This window comes from Electrona antarctica (genome assembly GCF_951216825.1).
Source record: "Electrona antarctica genome assembly, chromosome: 21".
NCBI lineage: Eukaryota > Metazoa > Chordata > Actinopteri > Myctophiformes > Myctophidae > Electrona > Electrona antarctica.
Window position 1 is genome coordinate 40,984,298 of NC_136802.1, and position 17,639 is coordinate 41,001,936.

A 17,639-nucleotide genomic window follows, 5' to 3' on the forward strand; every position below is an offset into this window, starting at 1 on the left:
CTCTGCGAAAAGTTCGCCTTAAAAACGTGGAGCGTTTTTCAGAGACCTGTGGCGGCTGAAAGGGTTAAGGCCCTATTTATACATGCTAGTCACACGTACGCGCACGGTGTCTTGTCGCATGCCGAAAAAAGGCGGCCTTCAAAGCCCCGTGAGCTTGTAGATCGGCTATTTCTTTCCAGAGCGCGACACCGTGTGCGCAGTAATGTAAAAGGAAATCTTTCGGGTTGTACGTAAGCCGCTTTAAAGCAGATGAGAGACAGAAAGATGACACAGTGCCTCTTTAACCCGGATGGATTGAACCACTCACAGAAAGTGTTTGTGTGCGCGTGTGTGTGTGCTTTGTTTTATATATAGAGAGAGAAACAGTATGTTACTACAATGTTAACTGTTGGCCAGCGGAGGGCAGCATTGTCACATGTGTTGTCGGCCTCATGGTTTTTCCTAAATGGAAGGTACAGAAAATCTTTTCTAAGCTTGTGTGTACACTTTTTTTTCCTTTTTTCTTTTTAGCTCGTTTTATGGCCCACCAAAGTTTTTTTTTTTTTTTTTGCTTCATGTCTATGTATAAATGTAAACAACTGATTTTAAATTATTTTTTGTTTTTCCTTTACTAACTTATTTTGTTTTACCGTATGTCCAGTCTTGTTTTTTTTTGTTTGTTTGTTTTTTGTCCTGCTGCAGTGCTTGGTGCAAAGGCCAGAGGCATTGGGGAATTAACTTTAAACCAACAGTTGTTAATTGACTCCTAAACCCTTTTTGGATCAAAGGGGTCAGTTTTTCTAAAACTGCACACAGGTAGACTAGCTGGCTCGACCAATAGTCGTTATCGTTTAGAGCTGGAAAGACATGGGAGCTCTTAAAAGGTTTCTCTTTGTGTGTGCACGTGTGTGTGCACGTGTGTGCGTACACGCGCATGTGTGCGTGTCTGTGCGTGCGTGCGTGAGTGTGTGTGTTGTCAGATAATGTAACAATTGGAGGCTGGGGTTTCCTCTGCACTTTGCACCAACCTGCTCGCCGTCTCGCTTTATGACGTCTGAGGAGAATTGACGGCTGATTTATACGTTGTTTTGCGAGAAAAAGAAAACAGCCGATCTACAAGCTGACTATGCGTCAGCAGCGAGGACCAACTAATGTTACTATTAGAGTTATAATAACCCATTTTGACCTGAGATCAGATTCTAAAAATGTCTTCTACATCCTGACAGTTTTCTGAAAAAGCTATGTTTCCATGTCAGTCGTTCTTCGATTTTTCAAAAATAGCAGACCTACAAGCTCGTAGCGCGCCACTCGGTGGCGCGCTATGAGCTTGTAGATCTGCTATTTTTCAATAGCTAAAGCATAACATAATGCTAACGCCAAAAGGGGTTCCCGCCCCAAAATGGGATAATATAATCTTCGACATGTAGGACGCCGTCTTCACAAAGGCAGACACGAAGTCCAGTTGGATGTCGTGTCTTTGTAACTCTTCCTCAACTGTTCTGAGCTATACCTTCAGTCTCTGGGGATGTATAGGCTCTGTGTGCAACACCTCGTCTGCACAGGCAACGAGCGAGCGCTCTGACGGCGATATAGTGCGGAAAAACTGTCCTAATATGGAGCGTCAGCCATTGCGTTGCGACGTAGCCTGAACCAAGGACAGTCTAAGAAGGATGAGACGCGAAGACCGTACGGGCGACGCCATGTTGCTTTGGAAGGAAAAAAACATGCGCAGTTGAGACCAAGGAAGCTGAACGCGGAAGTGTTGGCTGCATATAGCCCATTGCGCATGTTTTTTTCCTTCCAAAGCAACATGGCGTCGCCCGTACGGTCTTCGCGTCTCATCCTTCTTAGACTGTCCTTGGCCTGAACCAATCAAATATAACCAGTAAATAGTAGTGTGTAGATCTCAACCAATACAAAAAGAAACTGTTTCTATATCAGTGGTTCTCAACTATTTCATGTCAAGGACCCCAAAAATGTTCCCCCCCGACCCCCATCAGAAACAAATTGCTCCAGGGACGCCCCCAGAAGCAAAGATTTGAGTTTAAAACGTCCATTGGCAAAGAATATAATTTATTCAAAGACACATTTTCACGATAAAAAAAAAAAAAATCAGATCTACACCCGAGGGCCGCTCTACGAGCTTGTAGATCATAGAGTTATCATATATCTAGAGAGCCCGCCTGCACTTCCAGTTTTGACCACTAACATCAACGTTGCCCGGCCCGTTCTGGGGGCTTTGTTGTAGATCTGCTATTTTTCAACGGCTTAAATTTAAATTAATGATTAAAAGTGTTTAACCCATTTTGGGGCGGGAACCCCTGTTGGTGTTTTAAGCACTATGTTATACTTTAGCTATTGGAAAATAGCAGATCTACAAGCTCATAGCGCGGCACCGAGTGCCGCGCTACGAGCTTTTAGGTCTGCTATTTTCTAAAAATCGTGAAAATGTGGCCCAAAATCTTTGAATATATATTCTTTCAGAGCGAACAGTTTTTAACTCAAATCTTTGCTTCCCTTCCATCCCTGAAACAACATATTTTCAGATGGGGGGGGGGGTCCGTGGCCAATTACATATATTTTTGGGCGTCCTTGACATGAAATATTGAGAACCACTGATACAGAAACATGAGGCCCGAGTGGCGCGCTACGAGCTTGTAGGTCTGGAGGATTTAGAAGATTTTTTAAAATGTTTGAGGTCAGGCCTAAATGGGTTAATATCAATTTATTACGGTGGTCAACGGTGTCCTGTATATGCGCTCATATAACACTCCGGTCATGCAACGCTGCTCCACACCAACGTATCTATCATACTAATCTAATCTAAATCCGTCGTGCGATGCTGCCTCGCAAAAACAACGTATAAACCCAGCATTTACAAGTCGGAACCAGACCTCGGAAACCGCCCAGAGCACTGCTTTATTCTCACGTTGTCATGTCTTCTTTTAAACGGGCTTCTATTTTTTTTATATAACCCCCCCCTCCAAAAACTCAAAAAGCACGTGACTTTTAAGGCCCGGTTCTTGCGAGCGAGGTTATCTGTAGTCACAGAACTTATAGCGGCTTCTAGAAGGTTTCAGAACCCGTAAGAGAGCCAACTAATGTCGCCCAGAAGAGCCAATCGATTGGTTAAAAAAAAAAAAAAAAATTTATATCCCAACTAAGATCGTTTCTTGATTGGATTACATTTAATATTTTAATTTAATGTGGGATTTCCACAGCTATGCCGTCGCGTAGAGAGAACCCCTGAACTCTGTCTCACAAACGAAAATTAAACTTTGTAAACGTTTTAAATCAAAAGAGTTTTATTATTTTTTAAAAACACACACTACTACACCACAAACCACTGGCTTATATTCTTGACCGATGTTCGCAGCACACAAATACTGTTTGTATTTTGTAATATTTATACGATACCCGATGTATTTAATGAGAATGAGAATTCCGGAGTTTATACAGATCTATATGTAAAGTTTTTTCTCTCTCTCTCTCTCTCTCTCTCTCTCTTGCTGTAAAGAAATTATTAAAAAAAGGATGTTTGACCGTAGACTGTGTTTATGTGATCTGTGTGTTTACGATACGATGCGATAAGATACGATACAACTTTATTGTCAGCTTACACTGAAATTTGCTTTGCGTCCATGACGTCACCGTTCAAGAAACAGACAAGCCATAGACGTACATTACAGAATGGTAGACATTACAGGACAAAAATCACAGAAACAATCAGGAAACGAGAACATATCCACTGGTTTAGCGATTTTGGTTTAGAAGCAAGACAGACTTATGTACAAATGAGTTCTTTAGTCTGTTTTTCTTACGTGTTTGTACATAAAATGTATAGTATGCAACTTTGCCCTTTTGTTCTGTGGCCCTGTTGAGCAGCCTACAAGCCCATTCACACTGAGATAGTGCTCCGTGTGAACTATAACATTAAAATTATAACTTACAATTAAATATATAGTATAGTTGCACCGGTCAGTTCATACGGGTGTTTTTTTGGTCTATCAAAATAGACAGTAGAGCCATGTTTCTGAGAGTTAAACAACACCACAACATGCGTGCTTTTTTTTTTTTTTTTTAAGCATTGACCACACTCCTCCAGTGCTGCTGGTACAGAGGGAAATGATATGATGGGTAAAATGTGCGTTTTTATTTTGTTATGGGGGTGCCGAAGGGAAAGGTTACACACAATGCCTTTTACGCTTGACTGTGCACTTAACGTTTATTGTTGTCCAAGCAGCCTCCGCCAGCTGTGCTCCCCCTGCTCTGCGCTTGTTGTGTCTCCCCATGGCTCTCTCTGTCTCCCTCTCTCGTGCTTTTGTTTTTACAAACAGCCCTTTTGCCACGTTTATGAACCCATGTGTGAAGAAAGCTATTGGTAAGATTGGCTTCTTTTGATTTCACTAACTAGCTACAGGTGTGCCATTCCAACTCTGCACGCTTTCCTGAAACATTCCTGAAGGTTTTCTGAAAATGCATCTCTTCCCTGCAGGTTTTATTCACTGAGTGATTAGCCTAATGCTAATTGTACTGTTTTGCTACTGAAATTTGAAAAGTGTCCAGCAGAGGAACTATCTATTCAGGGAATCTGAATATAACCCATATAGGTTTTGACGTCGAAATAAATAAAAAGTCTTCTGAAAGAATATTATTATATTCAAATATTTGTGCCACATTTTCACGATTTTTCAAAAATAGCAGACCTACAATAGATCAATAGACAGTAGATCTGCTATTTTAGCTAAAGTATAACATAATGCTTAGTTAAAACACCAAAAGGGGTTCCCGTCCAGAATGGGATAATTAGCATATAGGCTATCAACAATCTACTGAATTGCCAATGGCAGAACATGTGCAGTTCTCAAATGGCACATCAGTAACTGTGCTTAGTAGTTTACTTTAGATATGTGGTTTTGATTTTTGAACTAGCTCTGGTCCATCATGGCATTAGGAGTCAACTGGACCAGAGCTATAGTTTCCAACGCGACCTGTAGCTCTATGCGTACACTCTGTTAGTTTTCAGGATTTCAAATTTGAACGCGGCAGATCTCACAAGCTCTGTAGGCCAACGCGTTTCGAGCTTGTGGAGGGACACTTCACCCTTTTTGCAAAACAATATACAGTGGGGTCCCATATCTTTCTTCCTCAGTCTCAAAGTGACATTTATCAGAACCCAGAGGTACCTCTGTTAGACACACCCACAGACCCACCCCCAGATTCTCTCTGTTATTGGCTGGGTTTCACATGAACACATGTGGTGTAAGGGCCGATTCATACTCCTATTTTAGAGCCGAATAAAAGTGGGTTGGGCTCTGTAGAGCCGACAATGTGACGTCATTTGAGGTTCGGGGGGGGGGGGGGGGGGGGCGGGGACCGTCCTAAAGTCGGCTCTTCGGTGCTACTGAGAATTTCTGACGAGCCGAAATCATTTAGGCACTACAGCGGTAAAATAGGACGTATGAACCGGTCCTAAGACTTGTAGACTTTTTGTATTTGCTGTCAGTATATTTAGTCATATTAATTGTAGTCATCTTAGCTTACAGTTGGAGGCCATCGATATTGTCCTTTTCTTTTTGCTGAGGTTTGCGTGATCTGCGCAAAAGGACAGTTAACCCATTTTGGGCGGGAACCCCTTTTGGTGTTTTAAACATTGTTATAATTTTAGCTATTGAAAAATAGCAGATCTACAAGCTCATAGCGCGCCACCGAGTGGCGCGCTACGAGCTTGTAGGTCTGCTATTTTTGAAAAATCGTGAAAATATTTATTTCAGAAAACTGGAGGATTTAGAAGGATTTTTTTAAGTTTTGAGGTCAGGCCTAAATGGGTCAAATGATAAGGGACAATATCGGTGGCACCCAACTGTAGGTTATATTTAGTTTTTGGCAGTGTTTTAGTCGACAAAAAAATCAACACTGGCTTCTCCCTGTCTGTCGTCACCTTCATGCTGCTGTGGTTGCCATGGTGATGGTCTCTGCATGCTCTTAATGTATACATGGTGGTCCCCAACATCAGGTCCGGGACCCCCCTGGTGGCCTCGGACCCTATACAACCCTACAAACCAGTGGTTCCTAAAGTGCGGTCCGGGGACCCCCAGGGGTCCTTGAGGGAGTTCCAGGGGCTCCCCAGATAAATGATAGTTTGGAACCAAATGGACCCTTATGGGTCTGTAACTCTGAGAGTGTACAAATGGAACCAAATGAGGTCCATTTGGTTCCATTTGTACACTCAGAGTTAAATTAACATTGGTTTTACAATATAAATTGCGGGTCCCCCAGAGATAGAAATGCCATCAAATGGGGGTCCGTAGACTAATGCAGGTCAAACTATCTCACAACGGGTAAGGGCTAGTATATATAATCACGAGAAAAAAGAATAATAATCTGGATTGTTTTGAGACCGATTTCGATATGCTAACGATGATATTGTGCATCTCTAGTATGGCGCCCTGAGGCGCTCAACCATATGGGGTTGAAGTGTGTGTCTGTGCTGCACGACGTCCCGTTTCCTCTGCATGTCACATGACGTCTGACTCCTCCGCCCCACCAGGAGGCGCTGTGCCCCGCCCAGCTCATCCTAGAGGAAGAGGGTCTTTGTCGATTGGCCCAGACGGTGGATGCTCTGGTGGAAGCCCCACCCCCGACGCCACGCCGGACTTCCCGCCAGGACTCCTCCTCCTCCTCCCGCTAGGACTCCTCCTCCTCCTCCCGCCAGGACTCCTCCTCCTCCTCCATCAGACCGGCTCCGCCCACCAACGGGATCCCGTCGTAGTTCCCGTCGACGTTGTTAATGGAGAAAGAGGGCCTTTCTCGGCCCCGCCCCGCTCCAATTGTTTTTACATTTTGTTTAGGAACCAAGATGGCTGCAGCACCAGGAGGGGGTGGGGCGGAGGGGAGCAGGGCGGGGTCGACATATGCCCTTACTGGGCTGCATTCACACATTCAAGACACCTGTCTTGTGTCTGAACACAGCTTTGATGGATGTGTTCTGCCCCCCTCCCCCATCAAACAGAAATGGTTGGTCAAACCATTGGGCTGCCATTGGAGATGCAATTGGAGGCTGGAGCGGCTTTTAAACACAGGTGTCTTGAATTTGTTATGATTATTACGCTGATTATAGATGTTTATAAACGAGAGCTTGTTGCAGCTGGCAGCTCATCCAATGACTGAGTCATTCTTATTTTGTACCAAATGGGTTCACAGGTTTATTCCTACTAACGACAACATTACATGTTTAATTAAGACAGTGGTGCTGACTTTAGAGATTACACGTTCACAAGTCAGATCTACAAGCTCACAATGGAAACAAAAATGATCCCCTGATGGGAATTTCACAAGTGAACTTGTAGACTTCCAGTTCGCGCCGCGCTGTCGACAGAACATGCATTAGGCCTAATAGTTAGGGATGCACCCATTTATACATCGGCCATACATCGTTGATCGTCATCGGCCGATATTGCCAGCAGTCAATGTTTATGTCCTTTCATAAATCTATATGTGATTGAAAATGTGCTCATTAAAAGAGATCGTGAAACTGGGCCATGGCTCAATGGTCCAGGCACCTTGGCTGGTAATCCAGTCTGGCAGTGTGCCGCGGGTTCGACTCCCGATCCCGATGGCCTTTACTGCATGTCTTCCCCCCCCATCTCTCTCCCCATTTCCTGTCAGCCTACTGTCTGGCCCTCCATAAAAAATATAAAATAAAGGCGAAAGCCACAAAAAAACATTAAAAAAAAGAAAAGAGATTGTGAATGACTGAAGGACTTTATAGGGGGGAGGGGGGGGGTTGTTACCAGTTTATCTTTTAAACCCGGGTTCTGTTTTCATGGAGCACAAGAAGGGTGGGTGTAGACGTTATTAGAATTGGTCCATTTGTTCATTGTTGGACATTTTTTGAGCTGGTAATTTTGTTTTTTGCTTGCTTGTTTGGTTTCGCCAAATGCAAGTTTATGTTCTTAATTATATCTGTCTGAAAACATAAAAATCCATCCATCCAGTCATCTTCAACCGCTTATCCGTATAGTTGGGTCGCGAGGACAACAGCTCCACCAGAGAGCTCCAGACTTCCCTATCCAGAGCAACATTAGTATCTTCGTCCTGGAGGATCCCGAGGCGTTCCAAGGCCAGTGAATCCATGTAATAGGCCACTCAATCTAAGGTTTGAACAAAAAAATTAGCAATAGTAATTGTTCAAGGTCTTTTATGAATCTTAGGGTCATCCAAATAACATATAAAACATTGAAAGTTGGGGTACCATTAACAACATAAGGCTACATTTTCATTCTTCTTTAAGTAGCACTAGACCTGTATGTGCCCGTCGCAGTCGGCCACCGGGCTACTTGGGAACGATGCAGCTTGGAAACCTAATAATATACGTTGCCATAGCACCCGTTTTTACTGTCAGCCGGTGTCCCACATGGAGATCTATGTATGTGCCTGTGTGTGTGAAGACTGAAAAGTGTGCTTGGCAATCAATTGGGCCGACTGGCAGAGCCTGATTGGTTGAGCCTCAATTGGCTGAGGCAGAGGCTGGAAATTGCACAGGAGGATTAGGCCCACTGGCAGAGCCTGAGCAGAGCCTTTTGTGGTGGTTCTGGAGAAGCGTGGGTCCGACCGACTCGATACCAGGCACTGCACTCCCTGTGGGGGTGTGGAACATGTGTGTCGAATTTGAAGTCGGTGGGTCAAACGGTTCTCGAGTTACGTGCATTACAACCGCACACACACACGCACGCACGCACGCAGAGACGTGGCACATTTATAGTAGGACTAGACCTGTACGTGCCCGTCGCAGTCGGCCACCGGCCTACTTGGGAACGATGCAACTTGGGAACCTAATGATAACTAGAACTGCACTCTGGTGCTATGGTTTTGTGGTGAATTATGAATCATATAGCATATTCATAATGACATGGTTAGTCATAATTGTACAACTTTAACTCTGTATTTATCCCTGGTCTCACTCCATTGTCTCACCAAAGTGCCTTAAACTGAAGCCTATTTGCATATCAATTGTTCCACAAGCAGGAAGCCAATCTATGGCTGAGAGACGGTCCTTCCAAATTGTAGGGTTTACCATTTGACTTCTCAGATAATTCTTGGGAAGTGATCTGTGATCTGATATTATCTTTAGGGTTTGTTTGAACATCTGTTATTGCTCAAAATAGACCACATGGGGCTTTGGTGACAGAGGAGCCAATCTTTATGATAGGAGGTTAACCGTTTGTCTCTATGCATTTTATTATAGTGCCTGTCACAGGTGGGGGTCTTTGACTTCCTGACACACACACACACACACACACACACACACACACACACACACACACACACACACACACACACACACACACACACACACACACACAATTGAGGGAAACTGGTAGCCACACCAGGCTCTCTGCCTGGAAGGAGATCGAAGGCCTCAAAATGCTGTATGGAATTGATGCTTGATGCTTGTAACCGGATGTAACTATGGGATATGCCTTGATTGAATAAAGAAGGACTTAATTGCCTGGAATCGCAACTCATTTCATGCTATATTAGGAAAATAAGGTAATAATCCACAGACCCCTGTGAAGGAAAGTATACGAAAATATACTAACAATAACATATTATGCCAATAATATGGCAAGTATATGCAGAATATAGCCCATGCTGCATATAAATGCCATATTCAGGTTCATATATGTGCATATGTGGATAAATAGGAAATGTATGTCTCTATATAGCAATATGCAATTTATATTTCCATGTCGGGGGGCTGCGTCAGCTAGGTCAGGAGGTAACGGGGGGTGCGTCAGCTAGGTCAGGAGGTAACAGGGGGTGCGTCAGCTAGGTCAGGAGGTAACAGGGGGTGCGTCAGCTAGGTCAGGAGGTAACAGGGGGTGCGTCAGCTAGGTCAGGAGGTAACAGGGGGTGCGTCAGCTAGGTCAGGAGGTAACAGGGGGTGCACGGCCAATAGGGTTTGGGAACCGCTGCTCTAGACAGGTTGAAATAGGATAGGAGGAACTGTTGTACAGTGTGTTAGGAGGAAGCTAGGATAGGTGGAACTGTTGTACAGTGTGTTAGGAGGAAGCTAGGATAGGTGGAACTGTTGTACAGTGTGTTAGGAGGAAGCTAGGATAGGAGGAACTGTTGTACACTGCTATAAATGCTTAGAATGCATGCCAGTGCTTCTCAATTCGGGGTCCGGTGACCCCCAGGGGCCCTTGGGGGTTGTCCAGGGGGTCCCCAGTAAACGTAGGTAATGCAACATCGTAATGGTTTGAACACGACTAGACATCAGCGCAGTCTGTTTTCACGTTTAAAGTGACATTTATAAAAGCTAACTGAGCATAAATGCTTAGAATGTATGCCAGTGCTTCTCAATTCGGGGTCCGGTGACCCCCAGGGGCCCTTGGGGGTTGTCCAGGGGGTCCCCAGTAAACGTAGGTAATGCAACATCGTAATGGTTTGAACACGACTAGACATCAGCGCAGTCTGTTTTCACGTTTAAAATGACATTTATAAAAGCTAACTGAGCATAAATGCTTAGAATGTATGCCAGTGCTTCTCAATTTTAAACGTAAATGTGACTTAACTATGAACTTCTTCATTATGAACTTGGAGCTTTTAGGAATAAAGCAAACTATATCACCTATAGTGGCAACAGTTACAATATGAATGTGTTTAAATGCCAGTGTAGCTGGTTGTAGCTGCACACAATGCAGCAGGCATTAAACAACCTGACAGCCACCAACCTGGCAACCCTGAATGAGCCAATCAGCTGCCAGTCTCTGGTGTGTGTGTGTGTGAGAGAGAGTCCTCACAAGTACTGTTAAACAAACCTACCCTCTACCCTAACGTCACTAAAAAGTACATTAAAACCCTTTTTCCTTTCCAAAACAAACACAACGTACATTATGACAATATTTCACCCTTTGCATTGGTAAAATAGACTTTATTTTTTTTGTCTTCCCTTCCAAAAAAACAAAAAGATAAAATGACCCAAAATCCATGGTTAAGAGTATTCCACGATGGCTCAGTGGTTTGGGCAGCTTCCTACGGTGCCTGCCAGAACACGCTGGTTCGAGTCAAGATTCGTGACCTCGGACCAAGGACTAAGGATCCAGAATAAATAAATCAAAATAAATCACTCTTTACCTTTTAGTCAAGTAAATGTACTATTGGAATGTATGTTGGCGGACGTAATCCAAGATAATCCACTCTGTCAATTTGTAACAGTCAGCAGTGCCAGTTTTTGCCACAGGGTGGTGCACTGCTCCCTTTTGTTTTGCTTTGTGTAGAAGATCTGACGTCAATTCCACCTCTTGCTATAGATAGACATGACATGACATGATGTGTGTCAAACAATTGTCACACATGGATGGATGATTAGCCGTGTTTATTTATTTATTTCCGGGGTGAATGAATGAATGAATGAATGACTAACCCTGTAAAACCCGGATTAATTTCTACTTGCAAAAAAACGATTTCAACCTTACTACTACTTTTTACTACTAGGACTTATCAGAGGAAATCATGTAAAATAAATTATATATATATTTTTTGCACATTTATAATAATTATTAAAATAATAATAATAAATTAATAATTTACATTTGGGGGACATCTTTCACAATAATAAGGATAAATCCAAATAAATCACACTTTACCTTTTAGTCAAAGGACTGAGATAAATAAAAAATAAATCACACTTTACCTTTTAGTCAACAAGTCAAAAGTCAAGACAAGGACTAAGGACTAAGGATAAATCAATCCCGGCCCCGGGGGTCCGCGGAGGGGGTCCGCGGGGGTCCCCGGCCCTATCTCGGCCGTCCCTTGTCCGTTTCGGACGAGGGGAATCTCGTTCGAACCGGGCCGCCGTCCCGGACGCGCTCCCGGGGCTCTCGCGGTGGCAATAGTTGGAAATGACACGTCCACCAAGGGGAAACCTTGACCAGGCTATGGTGAGTATGCCAGTATGGCCACTATATGCGTGTACTATGTTGGCAGCAGTGCTCCGTTCACGTTTGTTTATTATATTAGTGCTGTCTGCCGTGATACCTGGCTTAATATGGTCAATAATGAATCAGTCTAAAATATGCTTTGGCGGACCCCCCCCCCCCCCACCCCCCCCCCCCACCTCTTGCTATAGACAGACATGACTTGACATGACATGACATGATGTGTGTCAAACAATTGTCACACATGGATGGATGATTAGCCTTGTTTATTTATTTATTTCCGGGGGGAATGAATGAATGAATGAATGAATGAATGAATGAATGAATGAATGAATGAATGAATGAATGAATGAATGAATGAATGAATAAATAAATAAATAAATAAATAAATAAATAAATAAATAAATAAATAAATAAATAAATAAATAAATAAATAAATAAATAAATAAATAAATAAATAAATGGATGGATGGATGGATGAATCATATATTCCCGGGGGCATTTCTCTCCAGGTGAGGACAATGCCATCCAGTCAACCAAATATGGATGTCAGACGATCAGGCATCATCTCGTATGTATTACTTCTACTACTACTACACACACACACCCAAACACGCAAATGAAGGGGCATGGTTCCGGCTACTTTGTGGGATTAGTTTATGCAAATGAAGGGGCGTGGCATGCAAATTAAGGGGAGTGGTATGCAAATGAAGGTGTGTGGTATGCAAATGAAGGGGCATGGTATGCAAATGAAGGGGAGTGGTATGCAAATGAAGGGGCATGGTATGCAAATGAAGGGGCATGGTATGCAAATGAAGGTGCGTGGTATGCAAATGAAGGGGCATGGTATGCAAATGAAGGGGAGTGGTATGCAAATGAAGGGGCATGGTATGCAAATGAAGGGGCATGGTATGCAAATGAAGGGGAGTGGTATGCAAATGAAGGGCATGTTTCGGCTACTTTGTGGGATTAGTTTATGCAAATGAAGGGGCGTGGCATGCAAATTAAGGGGAGTGGTATGCAAATTAAGGTGCGTGGTATGCACATGAAGGTGCGTGGTATGCAAATGAAGGTGCGTGGTATGCAAATGAAGGGGCATGGTATGCAAATGAAGGGGCATGGTATGCAAATGAAGGGGAGTGGTATGCAAATGAAGGGCATGTTTCGGCTACTTTGTGGGATTGGCTTATGCAAATGAAGGGGCATGGTATGCAAATTAAGGGGAGTGGTATGCAAATGAAGGGCATGTTTCGGCTACTTTGTGGGATTAGTTTATGCAAATGAAGGGGCGTGGCATGCAAATTAAGGGGAGTGGTATGCAAATGAAGGTGCGTGGTATGCAAATGAAGGGGCATGGTATGCAAATGAAGGGGAGTGGTATGCAAATGAAGGTGCGTGGTATGCAAATGAAGGGGAGTGGTATGCAAATGAAGGGGCATGGTATGCAAATGAAGGGGCGTGGTATGCAAATGAAGGTGCGTGGTATGCAAATGAAGGGGCATGGTATGCAAATGAAGGGGAGTGGTATGCAAATGAAGGGGCATGGTATGCAAATGAAGGGGCATGGTATGCAAATGAAGGGGAGTGGTATGCAAATGAAGGGCATGTTTCGGCTACTTTGTGGGATTAGTTTATGCAAATGAAGGGGCGTGGCATGCAAATTAAGGGGAGTGGTATGCAAATTAAGGTGCGTGGTATGCACATGAAGGTGCGTGGTATGCAAATGAAGGTGCGTGGTATGCAAATGAAGGGGCATGGTATGCAAATGAAGGGGCATGGTATGCAAATGAAGGGGAGTGGTATGCAAATGAAGGGCATGTTTCGGCTACTTTGTGGGATTAGTTTATGCAAATGAAGGGGCGTGGCATGCAAATTAAGGGGAGTGGTATGCAAATTAAGGTGCGTGGTATGCACATGAAGGTGCGTGGTATGCAAATGAAGGTGCGTGGTATGCAAATGAAGGGGCATGGTATGCAAATGAAGGGGCATGGTATGCAAATGAAGGGGAGTGGTATGCAAATGAAGGGCATGTTTCGGCTACTTTGTGGGATTGGCTTATGCAAATGAAGGGGCATGGTATGCAAATTAAGGGGAGTGGTATGCAAATGAAGGGCATGTTTCGGCTACTTTGTGGGATTAGTTTATGCAAATGAAGGGGCGTGGCATGCAAATTAAGGGGAGTGGTATGCAAATGAAGGTGCGTGGTATGCAAATGAAGGGGCATGGTATGCAAATGAAGGGGAGTGGTATGCAAATGAAGGTGCGTGGTATGCAAATGAAGGGGAGTGGTATGCAAATGAAGGGGCATGGTATGCAAATGAAGGGGCGTGGTATGCAAATGAAGGTGCGTGGTATGCAAATGAAGGGGCATGGTATGCAAATGAAGGGGAGTGGTATGCAAATGAAGGGGCATGGTATGCAAATGAAGGGGCATGGTATGCAAATGAAGGGGAGTGGTATGCAAATGAAGGGCATGTTTCGGCTACTTTGTGGGATTAGTTTATGCAAATGAAGGGGCGTGGCATGCAAATTAAGGGGAGTGGTATGCAAATTAAGGTGCGTGGTATGCACATGAAGGTGCGTGGTATGCAAATGAAGGTGCGTGGTATGCAAATGAAGGGGCATGGTATGCAAATGAAGGGGCATGGTATGCAAATGAAGGGGAGTGGTATGCAAATGAAGGGCATGTTTCGGCTACTTTGTGGGATTGGCTTATGCAAATGAAGGGGCATGGTATGCAAATTAAGGGGAGTGGTATGCAAATGAAGGGCATGTTTCGGCTACTTTGTGGGATTAGTTTATGCAAATGAAGGGGCGTGGCATGCAAATTAAGGGGAGTGGTATGCAAATGAAGGTGCGTGGTATGCAAATGAAGGGGCATGGTATGCAAATTAAGGGGCATGGTATGCAAATGAAGGGCATGTTCCGGCTACTTTGTGGGATTAGTTTATGCAAATGAAGGTGCGTGGTATGCAAATTAAGGGGCATGGTATGCAAATGAAGGGAAGTGGTATGCAAATGAAGGGGCATGGTATGCAAATGAAGGGGCATGTTTCGGCTACTTTGTGGGATTGGCTTATGCAAATGAAGGGGCATGGTATGCAAATGAAGGTGCGTGATATGCAAATGAAGGGGCATGGTATGCAAATGAAGGTGCGTGGTATGCAAATGAAGGGGCATGGTATGCAAATGAAGGGGAGTGGTATGCAAATGAAGGTGCGTGGTATGCAAATGAAGGGGAGTGGTATGCAAATGAAGGGCATGTTTCTGCTACCTTGTGGGATTGGCTTATGCAAATTAAGGTGCGTGGTATGCACATGAAGGTGCGTGGTATGCAAATGAAGGTGCGTGGTATGCAAATGAAGGGGCATGGTATGCAAATGAAGGGGCATGGTATGCAAATGAAGGGGAGTGGTATGCAAATGAAGGGCATGTTTCGGCTACTTTGTGGGATTGGCTTATGCAAATGAAGGGGCATGGTATGCAAATTAAGGGGAGTGGTATGCAAATGAAGGGCATGTTTCGGCTACTTTGTGGGATTAGTTTATGCAAATGAAGGGGCGTGGCATGCAAATTAAGGGGAGTGGTATGCAAATGAAGGTGCGTGGTATGCAAATGAAGGGGCATGGTATGCAAATTAAGGGGCATGGTATGCAAATGAAGGGAAGTGGTATGCAAATGAAGGGCATGTTCCGGCTACTTTGTGGGATTAGTTTATGCAAATGAAGGTGCGTGGTATGCAAATTAAGGGGCATGGTATGCAAATGAAGGGAAGTGGTATGCAAATGAAGGGGCATGGTATGCAAATGAAGGGGCATGTTTCGGCTACTTTGTGGGATTGGCTTATGCAAATGAAGGGGCATGGTATGCAAATGAAGGTGCGTGATATGCAAATGAAGGGGCATGGTATGCAAATGAAGGTGCGTGGTATGCAAATGAAGGGGCATGGTATGCAAATGAAGGGGAGTGGTATGCAAATGAAGGTGCGTGGTATGCAAATGAAGGGGAGTGGTATGCAAATGAAGGGCATGTTTCTGCTACCTTGTGGGATTGGCTTATGCAAATGAAGGTGCGTGGTATGCAAATGAAGGTGCGTGATATGCAAATGAAGGGGCATGGTATGCAAATGAAGGTGCGTGATATGCAAATGAAGGGGCATGGTATGCAAATGAAGGTGCGTGGTATGCAAATTAAGGGGAGTGGTATGCAAATGAAGGGGAGTGGTATGCAAATGAAGGTGCGTGGTATGCAAATGAAGGGGAGTGGTATGCAAATGAAGGGGCATGGTATGCAAATGAAGGTGCGTGGTATGCAAACGAAGGGGCATGGTATGCAAATGAAGGTGCGTGATATGCAAATGAAGGTGCGTGGTATGCAAATGAAGGGGCATGGTATACAAATGAAGGGGGGTGGTATGCAAATGAAGGGCATGTTTCGGCTACTTTGTGGGATTAGTTTATGCAAATGAAGGGGCGTGGCATGCAAATTAAGGGGAGTGGTATGCAAATGAAGGTGCGTGGTATGCAAATGAAGGGGCATGGTATGCAAATTAAGGGGCATGGTATGCAAATGAAGGGAAGTGGTATGCAAATGAAGGGGCATGGTATGCAAATTAAGGGGCATGGTATGCAAATTAAGGGAAGTGGTATGCAAATGAAGGGCATGTTCCGGCTACTTTGTGGGATTAGTTTATGCAAATGAAGGTGCGTGGTATGCAAATTAAGGGGCATGGTATGCAAATGAAGGGAAGTGGTATGCAAATGAAGGGGCATGGTATGCAAATGAAGGGGAGTGGGATGCAAACGAAGGGCGTGACGACACCCACTAATTTGCATAAGCGACACCCACTAATTTGCATAGCCCTCACCCACAAAGTAGCCGAAACAACGCCCTTCAAATTTTCATAACCCACTCCCACAAAGTAGCGGGAACCACGCCCCTTCATTTGCATACCAGTCCTTCATTTGCATACCATACCCCTTCATTTGCATAAACCAATCCCACAAAGTAGCCGAAACATGCCCTTAATTTGCATACCACTCCCCTTCATTTGCATACCACGCACCTTCATTTGCATAAACTAATCCCACAAAGTAGCCGGAACCATGCCCCTTCATTTGCATACCACTCCCCTTCATTTGCATACCACTCCCCTTCATTTGCATACCACGCACCTTCATTTGCATACCACTCCCCTTCATTTGCATACCACGCACCTTCATTTGCATACCACTCCCCTTCATTTGCATACCACGCACCTTAATTTGCATACCACGCACCTTCATTTGCACAAACTAATCCCACAAAGTAGCCGGAACCATGCCCCTTCATTTGCATACCACGCCCCTTCATTTGCATACCACTCCCCTTCATTTGCATACCACGCACCTTCATTTGCATACCACTCCCCTTCATTTGCATACCACGCACCTTCATTTGCATACCACTCCCCTTCATTTGCATACCACGCACCTTAATTTGCATACCACGCACCTTCATTTGCACAAACTAATCCCACAAAGTAGCCGGAACCATGCCCCTTCATTTGCATACCACTCCCCTTCATTTGCATACCACTCCCCTTCATTTGCATACCACGCACCTTCATTTGCATACAACTCCCCTTTATTTGCATGCCACGTCCCTTCATTTGCATAAACCAATCCCACAAAGTAGCCGAAACATGCCCTTCATTTGCATACTACTCCCCTTCAT